Source organism: Danio rerio, chromosome 22 (assembly GCF_052040795.2).
Source record: "Danio rerio strain M-AB ecotype USA chromosome 22, GRCz13ab, whole genome shotgun sequence".
Taxonomy (NCBI): Eukaryota; Metazoa; Chordata; class Actinopteri; order Cypriniformes; family Danionidae; genus Danio; species Danio rerio.
In genome coordinates, this window is record NC_141042.1 from 13,238,088 (window position 1) to 13,250,000 (window position 11,913).

Below are 11,913 nucleotides of genomic sequence, written 5' to 3' on the forward strand. Positions count from 1 at the left end.
TTCCATCCAATGAGTCAAGTGAACAAAATTGTAAGTTCTTGGTTAACTGGCACCAAATATCAACAGTAAAAAAGGAATTTGCAGCAATAAGAGAAGCTGAGTGAATCTTTTTTTTTTCATTTAATAAATGACTTGTGCCTCAGAATGCAATCCTGACACGCAGTGAATGTGCGGTGGCGTTTGAAGGCGTGAAACGTGGAGCACGGATGCTCCTAACTATTTTGGAGGCAATAATAATATGATTATACTACTGAAACGGTTAAAGCATTTTAGAATGACCAAAAGAACATTTCAGATGTTTTACAATGTGCTTAACCTGCTGGTTTGTGCATTCACGCACATTTTCATCATCACATGACCTTTTATATCAAAATTACATGACCTTTTTTAATGCGCATACTGGAATTTTTTAGGTAAAAGCGTTTCCATCGCAGTTTATATGTATCTTTTCTAATCGAATAAAAAGTTTATCCAACTCAGTAATTTGTTTTTATGCACATTTTCCAAATTTATAAGCATTTTGAAGTTTCCATCGACCATTTTTTTATGCGCATAAAAACGTAGCTACGTCTTACGATATTTGTGTGACTGCTGGGCAAATTCAACAAGATTCTATTCAAACCGTTGTTTCATTATGGCAATATAGTTGAAATGAGCAATCTCATGACTATACTGTAACTTAACTTATTGAACTTTGTTAGAAAAATTATATTTTAATTGTAACTTTGTAGTACAGTGACATATTGTTAGCTGGCAAGCTTAAATTTTGTAAGCAGGATGTTGAAATAATTGTGGCTATTTATTTTTTTATATTACTGTAAGCTTTACTTTGGTAACTTTAACTTCCACAGCAAAACTTGTCTTTAAACTGTATATAGCTTTGCAATAGTTCAGCAGTATAGCCAAAATTAGCTATTTATGACTATCCTTATCCAAAATAATTTTAAAACTATTGCTTTGTATTAACTGGATATTAATGTTAGCTATACTGTACTAACTTCAAATGACAAAGTGTAAACTGTTGCTTTGCTGTGGAAATAGCTGGCTATAGTATTAGTAATAAGAGTGCAAACTAACTAACTCTTACTCACATCTTTAAACAGTTGTGTACTTTAACCGTTAGCTATATTCTGCTAACTTGAAGTTATATTTCATTTATGTTTTGCTATGTTAAACCTGCTTAACTTTACAATAGTTGAACGTAGCTTTCTGGCTATAGCAATACAGAGGCTAACTTTAACTAACTTCTGCAGCAAAAATATCTTTAAACAGTTGCTTACTATAGCAGCTATTTCTGGGCTAATACTGTTGTTAGCATAACTCTGCTAACTTTAAAATATCATTAATTTATTGTTTTGATATGTTGAAATTAGATATTTTTGGCAACATTGTTCTCACAGTAGCTTTACTTTGACAGTAGTTGAAATAGGCTAATGTTGGCTATTACTATTAGTTGTACTTAAACTTAATCTTTAAATCATCATTAAACTGTTGCTTTGCTTGTTATAGTTGAAGTTAGCTTCCTGGCTAAAGTATTAGCACTACAGTGGCTAACTTTGCTAACTGACTTCTGTAGCAAAAATATTAAAATACGGTTGCTAACTACAGCAGTTGAATTTTGTGGCTAATAATGTCGTTAGCTATACTCTGCTAACTTTAAGTTATCTTTAACTTTTTGTTTTGCAGTATTGTTTAACTCAGACATTATTGGCAACATTGTTATCACAACTTTAGTCTGGCAATAGTAGAAATAAGCTATTTGTGGATATTACTGTAAGCTGTATAATTTGCCTGTTTTTTAAAGCGATTACTATTCATAGCTAACCTTTTAAGCTTAAACCATTGCTTTTGGCTAATTTTGTTAGCTATTCTCGAATAACTGTTAACTCCACAGCTAAAACAATCTTTAGACTGCTGCTTAACTGAAGTACAATTTAAGGCTATTAACGTTTAGCTAATTTTATCCCAAGCTAAACTATATTAACCGTTGCTGAAAATAGCAGTAGCTGAAAATAGCAGTGCTAATAGGGCTTGCGTTCATAGACCTACACCTAGAAAGACGCATTTATAATTTCCTTTCCTCCTAAAACTCCCACATCGAAGATCACACCAGACAGTCAAATCTTCAGTAATCCGTCTTTACTCAGCTCAGATCTTAAACCTCATTCATTTGCTGGCAATAACATTGTGCGCAGATGGAAGCGGCTGACAGAAGATCATTAAAGCATGGATTAAATTCCTGTAATGCACTCAATAGAGAGATCAATTGGAAACAGTTTGTCATGCTTGAACAATGAAACCACTGACGACTGTTTCACACAGCTCAACTCGCAGATTAGAGAACATTAACTGCAAAACAAACAACAGCTATATGTTAACATGAGCATCGTCATTCATCTTTGCATCAGTTGCCAAACATTTAAATCTACACCTACTTTTGATGTATTTGGTGCATGGAAGCCAGATTAACATTACATGTAAAAATACTACAGGTTTAAATAAAGAGCACCGAGCTAAAAAAAAAAAAAAAAAAAAAAAGATGAATCATGCTTCGTGACCTGATGATTCAGATAGAGATGCCAACAGCTGGCTCGTGACCAAAAAAAAAAAAAGAGACAAACAACAATCATGAAGAGAAGAGCCATGAAGTGGCTCTCTAAGACGCTGCTGAATGTGTGTTTTATGTTGGTATTGTTTATGTCGCCTGCAGCTGGTTGATTAATTAGTGTTAGTTTCTTAATCAAGAGGTTGTGGTTTGAGTTCACATTGCCTAATTAATTAGATGCTGGAACCACACCAATTTTTGCAACCCCCTTATTTTTAAAGCCAAATATGCATGCAGATTGTGGTGTTTGAAATTGAGCAAAAAATTGTGATTGCACACACATATACATAAACATACATATGTTATATATATATTTATATACACACACACACACACACACACATACACACACACACACACACACACACACACACACACACACACACATATATATATATATATATATATATATATATATATATATATATATATATATATATATATATATATATATATATTTATATATACATACATATGTATACACACAATACATACATACATACATACACACACACATATACATATATACATATACATATATATATATATATATGTATATATATATATATATATATATATATATATATATATATATATATATATATATATATATATATATATATATATATATATATATATATATATATATATATATATATATGCTAAACTTAAAATGTCCATACACAAACTCAACATTCTGTGAGTATTCTACAAGATAAAACATTCATTAAAAAATATTAATAGAATTAATCTGTGTGTCTGTGTGGACAGCACACAGAAAATTCTGTGCAGAAGAGTGCACATGTGCAAAGCATGATGGGAAACCAAAGAGCTCACAGCACTTAAAGGAGTTCAGTCGAGAGCAGTGACCAGTTCATTTTAGGACAAACCAGGCACTCGACCAAGTCAGATATGAGATGAATACAGACTTTTGAGAAGGACTTTTTGTCTTCCAGTAAATATCACTTACTTGGTCATTAGTAAAATTTGTAAAATTAATTATCTTGACTATGAGGGAGCTATATAAATAAATTGTATAATTATTTATTTTTGTAAAAAAAAAAAAAAAAAATATATATATATATATATATATATATATATATATATATATATATATATATATATATATATATATATATATATATATATAATAAAACAAATCCCCTATAAATAAAAAAAAATTACTGTAATTTTCGAATGTTTTTTAACTAAAAACAATCTGTAAATATCAGTCAGTTTTATTAGCTTTTTAATTACGATTTTTTTCTCCAAGATAACAAATACACTTTTTGTTTAAAATAAAGATATCATACTCTTTCTTTGTATACCATATACAAAGAAAGAGTACTAAATAAGGCTATCATTATTGTCAATGATGAGAGACATCCTTTATCATACACCTTCAAATTGTTACCATCAGGTCTTCGATAATGTGTTCCTAGATGTGTAAGATATAGGACACATTTATTATCAATACTTCCAGTAATTAAGTTTTTAAATTCCTCCTCTCACAGTAGCAGTTGATGGCCAGTATACATGATATTCTTTTAGAGTAGGAATACCATGGTACTTTCGGATTTTAAATTATTTATTTATATAAATGCCAAATGTGAAATGTCAGATGTCTCTGCAAATGAAAATTCCCTATGGGGACAAATAAAGTTACTAACTAACTAACATAATACTATTTATTGCATAAAAAAATATATACTGTTATGAAATATTTCTGTAACAATCTGTCAATTATAAAAAAATATTTCTAGGATTATTTAAATAAAAAAAAAAGCTAAATAATTCAAATTTCTAACAATGCTATGAAGAAAAAAAAAACGATTTACTGTTTATTTACTGAATACATGTCCATTATTTCCATCATGGATGCATTAAATAATTGAAAAATACAACTTTTTTCTTTTAAATATCTGAACAAAAAACACAATTAACAAAAATGAATTGATGATGTTATGAAGATATTAAAATAAGTATTTTTTATGGTTCATTATGCATTAAATGTCATACAAACTATTGGGAACATCCCAATATGCAGAACCTAACAATATTAATGCACCTGAAGAAAAATTTCTGACATTATAATAATAAAAAAAATAGTTCCTAAATCTAAACAGTTTAATGTGAAATGGGCTGCAGTTCAGAGATTCAATGAGATCATTGAAACAAAGCTTTCGAATATACAATTTCTGTGAAAGTGACTTAGCAAAACAGCTTCGGTCACAGAGCTTTGGTCACAGAGATTCAAGATCAAACGGTCTTTAAATCGTTTAAATGGTAAAAATGTTACCAAAATGGGAAGAAAATCTTTATAATTAGTTTTTTTGTATTCTAATATTTTTTTAACATATATAAATATTTTTATTTAGTTTTAATCAAACCATACTCTTTTGCTCGTGTCTTTGCGCGGTTCATTTATTTAGCAGAATTCATACTCGCCCAGGCAAGAGATTTACGCAGTTTTTCTTTACACAAACCATGAGTGGAATTCAAAACAAACAGAGCATTTTGAGCATCAGTACAGAAGAGAGGCAGAAACTTAGCCAAAATAACATTTAAAAGCCCACAAAGGCTGTTCTTTAAATAATATGAGAATTTTGTCCTGTTATACATAATATCACATCTTTATTTTTCAATTTTTATTTAAGTAAATAAAAGAAATAAAGCTAAATAAAAAGAAATAAAGCTGATGGAAATTGCTGATTGATTTTAAAAGATTATTTTTTAATATCTTAAATATTGTGTTAAAGTTGAAATTATTAGCCCCCCTTAATTATTAGCCCTCCTGTTTATTTTTTCCTCAATTTCTGTTTAACAGAGAGAAGATTTTTCCAACACATTTCTAAACATTATAATTTTATACAACTCATTTCTAATAACTGATTTACTTTATCTTTGCCATGATGACAGTAAATAATATTTTACTAGATATTTTTCAAGACACTTCTATACAGCTTAAAGTGATATTTAAAGGATTAACTAGGTTAATTAGGTTAACTAGGCAGGTTGGGGTAATTAGGCAAGTTATTGTATAACGATGGTTTATTTGTAAACTATCAAAAATATATATAGCTGAAAGGGGCTAATAATTTTGGGACTAATAATTTTAATTAACAACTGTTTTTATTCTAGCCAAAATAAAACAAATAAGACTTTCTCCAGAAGAAAAAATATTTTCGGACATACGGTGAAAAATTTCTTGCTCTGTTAAACATCGTTTTGGAAATATTTAAAAAAGAAAAAAAGATTCAAAAGGGGGCTAATATTTATGAATTCAATTGTATATATATGTGAATAAACGTGACTTTATATATAAAAAAACACATACAGTGCTTAGCATAATTAAGTACACCCCATTTTGAAAATTTATATTTTTATCGAATTTTCAGTGAATATAGGCAATGTGGTTTGGTACATTTAAACAAAACTGATTTATTAAACAGATGTATTTATTAAATTCAAGTAAAACATTGCAAAATCAAATTACAAATTTTAACTAAATTTTTTTTTTAATTTCTAAAGTTTTTTGCTTCTCTTGATTTTTTCCCCTCTTTTTCAAATTTGTATTTAATATTTTTCTATAACATAAATTTGACAGTACTAGATTTTGGACCATTATCATAAGTTATTTTGTTAGATAAGCTCCAGATTTGGCTTCAGTGCTAATCAATCTAATGTATATGCACAAATATAAGATTGTAAAGCTCCCTATTAAAAGTATGAATTTAAAAGACAGATTTGTGAGGGGTGTACATATGCTGAACACTGTATAAAACCTATACAGAAATATTACTTCACATATAAATAAAAGCAATATGATTATAAATATAAAAAGTATTTTTAAATTAAATACAAATATACGATTTTTTTATACAAATGCTTACGTAAATGAAACATTTTCTATATATTAACAAACATTACTTTTTTATCAAAAATAAACAGTCAATAAAAGCTATAAAGATATATTACTTCACATATAAATAAAAAAACAATACGAATATAAATATATTCTTAAGCAAAAAGCCTATTTTTATTAAGTATATAAAGATGTATTTAAATAGCTACAAACGTTTATGTAAATTGACGTGATGGGACAGATGAGCAGGACAAAAGCAGTTGGGACAGATGCTCATTCACTTTAATGTCAAAAACACAAACAAACTCATCAATCACACACACCAAGCGTTCACGCGGAAGCCAGCTGCTCTGGTTAGTACTATAGTAAAATAAAATAACCAGAACCAAAACAAGATAACCCAAGCACTTCAATAGCCTTTCTACAGGCTGACACATCTGAAGCTCGTGGACCACTGATGCTGACCTGTAGACCATATTTCATATTGGAAATCGTGTTTTAATTTCAAACAGGGTTTATTTACACAACGACTGGTCAAAAGACACGAGATAACGTAAATAAATGACCGTTTAATGCTGAATGAATGAAATTATTACTCACAGTGCGACGCTTGGTTGAGGTGAATCCTGGTGAACAAAAAAAGCCTCCAGATGATGAGAAAGATATTAAAGGAAGACGTATGCGGTAAATGGCGAATTTAGGGCGTTATAAAGCCGGTTTTCCCGTTTTACTACACGCTGAAAATCACAGCGCGACTTTAATTATGCGTGTTTGCATCAGTGATACGAGCTGAGTGATGTAACGGAGTACTAGCCGATGCTGAGCGCTGATTGGCCAGCGAGTGGGCGGGCGCTTGCACTGACTGCTGTTTGATTGGGGGATCAGAGCTTGACGGGACAAATTGTCGCGCTGATTGGTCAGACAGACGGTCGTATGGTTTCATTTACACTGATATACTTGCAGCCTATAAAGTACCTGTGCAGGGAAAAAGGTGTTAATGTAATAGAAGTATGTACTATAATTAAATTTTATACATATTGTATTTAAAAGATAATATATAGATTGATGACATTGATAAATCGATATGAAGGCATACAATAGCATACTTTACCTTTATGACATGTCTCTCCTCCTCAGGGGTGAACTTAGTGATTTGGAGACCCTAACATTGAAACTCAAATCATTCTCTTTATATTTATTTAGTTACTTGTAGTTTTTTTTGTAAATAAACTGCATGTTTAAAATGTATTTAAAGGTCCTTAATCTTTTTAAATGCATTAATTCACAAATAAAACCAAGTTCACAAAGTACTCAGCAGTCTAATGTTCTTATTTTGGACAGGCCCTCTCTTAAAACGCTCTGACAGGTGTTTGAAAAAGGTTGAAAAAAAGTAATAATGTTAATCTTTATGGTTATAGGCAGATTTTACAACATATGATAGAAAATGTATAAAATATGATTAATATAGGCTTCCTGGCATTGGTTGAGGGCCCCTAATTCCCTAGAGCCCTAAGTGGCTGCTTACCTCGCTAATTGATTAAGTCCACTCCTGCTCCTCCTAAAAGTTATATGATAATTTCTCAGATGTTTCTTCATATGTTGCATAATTATTGGTGATTCTGAGCAACAGCAACATGCAAAAATGATCTGTTCTGCTGCCAAAAACACACACAAACACACAAAACAAGCTCAATTTTTCTTTTAAGAAAAATGTGTTAATTATATTACTTTAATAAAATATTTTTATTTATAATTTATTTAATTATAATTTATGTATATGCATTTTTATTTATAAAAACATACATTTAGCTATTTAAATCTAAAATAAATAACCTATAGTGCTACTCACCAAGCATAAGAACCTCCACAGGTTATAACTTTTTGTTTTGTTTCAACAAACATCTTATATTTTTATGCAAAACTGTATAAAATATATTATTTTACGCACAAGTAATATATGTGAAACATATAAAAGTAAATGTAAACAGAATATTTTACAAATAATGTATAAACACGTGTCTATACAAAAATATTTTCTAAAACATAAATAAAGATATGTTCCTAAATAACGTTTAAATATAAGTATCAACAAAAAACTTCAAATAAAAATAGAACTACGTTAATGAATTTATACACAGTCTAAACTCTCTGTAGATAAGTAGGGCTGTCTTATGTAATGTTACATATGTAAAACAAATGATGTATATGCATTATAAATGATTTAACAACCATTTCAATTTTGGCCCATGAACATTTCCTGCTTGTTATCAACTAGAGGCAATTCAATCCTTGCCTAAAATTAAAACATCTTTCATAACATTATTAATCAATATGTGGCTCTTTTTGGATTCTCGAAAGCTAAGCTATGGAAATTAAACATGTAAAACAGGAGATACGTTGGGATCCTTGTTTTTGTTTACATACCTTAAAATGGTTTATAAGGACAAATATACTTTTAAAAAATAATTACGTAGCCTAATAAATATGTATATTTCGAGATTTTATCGACTGATGTGGACAAAAATAAACTGTGTGTGTGTGTGTGGTGTAATAGGTGTGTATTTTGAAAGCGTCTCTTTCGGTTAGTCGTCAGACCCGCTGAAGGATGAAGAGAAGAGGAATCACCGCGCGCGCACGCGAACACGAGCACGTGCACGAGCCTCCTCCATAAACTGACGCACATCGCTTTATATAACAGACAATTTAGGCATTCAGAAGCGCTAACATAATTCAACAAATGCCCCCTCGCATTTGGCCATATTGTTTTGCCAACTTCACGCTAAATGATTATGTAATATAAAGTTTAATAAAATTAAAATCACCCAAAAAATACTACAAAATCTTTACAAATAAACAAGTCAATCAATCAATAAACAAAAATAATACACATTGTCAATACAGTATTGCAGTTTTTTTTATTAATCATTACAATTGATTTAGTATTATTAGAAAAACATTAACATTTTTCTAGCATCAAACGTGATGGTCCTAAATATGAATCATTGATTTTGATTTAAGTTTAAAATGAAGTCAGAATTATTAGCCCCCTTGAATTATTAGATTGCTTGTTTATTTTTTCCTCAATTTGTGTTTAATGGAGAGCAGATTTTTTTTCAATACATTTCTAATAGTTGTAATAACTCATTTCTAATAACTGATTAATTTGATCTTTGTCATGATGACAGTGTATAATATTTGACTAGATATTTTTCAAGAAACTTCTATACAGCTTAAAGTGACATTTAAAGGCTTAACTGGGTCAATTAGGTTAACTAGGCAGGTTAGGGTAATTAGGCAAGTTATTGTATAACGATGGTTTGTTATATCGAGAAAAAAATTAGCTTAAAGGGGCTAATAATTTTGACCCTAAAATGGTGTTTAAAAAATTAAAAACTGCTTTTATTCTAGCTGAAATAAAACAAATCAGACTTTATCCAGAGTATCAGTATTAGTAGACACTTTAGTAGTAGTAGTCGTGGTTGTGGCTGTAGTAGAAGCAGTAGTAGTTGTAATATAAGTAACTTTCTGTAGTAGTAGTTGGTGTAGCACTTGTGATTTATTATTATTGTTGTCAGTTATTACTGTTGTCCTTTCTCTCTTTTTACTCTCATATTTACTATCATACATAAGCATTGTTGTTACTCCCTACCTCTGACTGGTTTCTTTCTATATGTTTTATCCATATCTGTGACACTTGCTTCATTTATTGACTGTTATTGTTCCTTACGTATGTACTCTGACCTGTCCACCAAGTTACCTTTACATGCATACACACACTCACACGCACACACTCACGCACATACCAGTACCTGACTAAATTGTTGTTGTTGTTTTTGTTTTGTTTTTGTTTCGTTGCTTTGTATTTGTTATTTGTTGATGTTTTCTTGTATTTGTATGATTTTTGCATATTCTAAAAAAAAAAATATAAAAAAAAAAAAAGATTTTTTTCCAGAAGAAAAAATATTATCAGGCATACAGTGAAAATTTCCTTGCTCTGATAAACATAATTTGGGAAATATTTAAAAAAGAAGAAAAAAATTCAAAGGGGGCTAATAATTCTGACTTCAACTGTATATCATTACAATCAATTTATAAGAACTCATAACACGATCTATAATAATAAATAGAGTATTTATAATATTTAAAATACACAAATAACATGAAAATAATATAAAATAAAACAATAATATAATATAATAAATATAACATTAGTATCAATTATATTTTAATAGTGTATATAATAGTATATTAGTATCCATCTACAAATACATACAAACCAACAGTTTTAAAACACAAAATCATCAAAAAGCATCTTTCTTCGATAATGAATGGATTTAGGACAAACCAAGCAAAAAAAAAAAGAGATGAGGAATCTTGTGTGGGTGAACATCATCTAATATCTACACCCACGTTGCCATCAGATGAACTGCATGAACCATCTCAAACCTGAAGCACTACATTTATGGCTTATGTAGTAAATCCGATCCAGAGAGTCAAGCGTTTGCTGAAGACATCGCAGGTTAATGACAGGGTTCAGCTTCCTGTTTCTCCTGGATCTCTGAAAAGAGACGGCCTTTCCTCCTTTTTACAGCGTGTGTTTCCATGGAAATCAAGAGGCATGGGCTAAACGCCTGAAACATCAGATCTCGCTTTAATTACAGCCGCTTGTCTGTGATGCTCATGAATGAATGCCGCAGGTACAGTCAGGTTCCTGAACACATTTTCAGTATTTTTTTCACTCGTTTTATAGTGTAAAGTCATTTTGTGTCAGCAAATATCGCAAAACACTATAAAATACAAAATACAAAAAATTGACGTTGCTAACGAAGGAAATGATGTGATTTTTAACTGAGTTTATTTTTCCCCTTTCATTTAAATAATGTATCCTACACACATTAACTGCAATAAACCAATGCAATTTCATGGCAATTCGAAACTTTTTTTATTTACTGGCTAATTCATATTCATTTCTCATTCATCCAGTTTAGTATGATTTTTTTGATCTCCCAATAAGGGGTAAAGTTTGGGGTGGGTTTTGGGGAAACGCCTCCAGATAAAAAAAAATGTAATACGTTTTCATTATTAGGTACTTTTCTGACGATATGTAAAATAGTAACATTTCTTTGTGAGATCGTCCTGGATAAACAGGTTTTCCCAGAGTATTTTTTATTTTGACCGAGTATTTTTATTTTGACCGAGCAACATTTAATAATATGCACTTCTTCTCATCTAACAGCAAGGTGTCGCTCTGAAGTTGTTCAACTCTGTTCGTTGTCTTGTTTCAGTTGTTTGCATAGTTGATCAGCATTGTTAGCTAAAAGCTAGGCCTTCCTGAAACTTCATTCCCATTGCAAGCCAGTGTAATTCTTCACTTATTTTAATCGCTAAATTAGTTAAATATAATTTTTTCTCTTAGTTTTATATATATATATATATATATATG

At 30.0% G+C, this 11,913-nt stretch overlaps 1 protein-coding gene across 5 annotated transcripts in view; it reads right to left on the reverse strand.

Annotated features, from left to right (window-relative positions):
• The window catches only part of adarb1a (adenosine deaminase RNA specific B1a), a 52,142-nt gene extending 44,883 nt beyond the window's left edge, over window positions 1-7,259 (reverse strand). For 4 of the 5 annotated variants that reach the window (XM_087303210.1, XM_087303211.1, XM_087303208.1 and 1 more), the window contains exon 1: window positions 7,071-7,251. The gene's annotated coding sequence lies outside the window, so the exon portion shown is untranslated. 5 annotated transcript variants of the gene reach the window in all.
• Window positions 7,260-11,913: the final 4,654 nt, after the last annotated feature.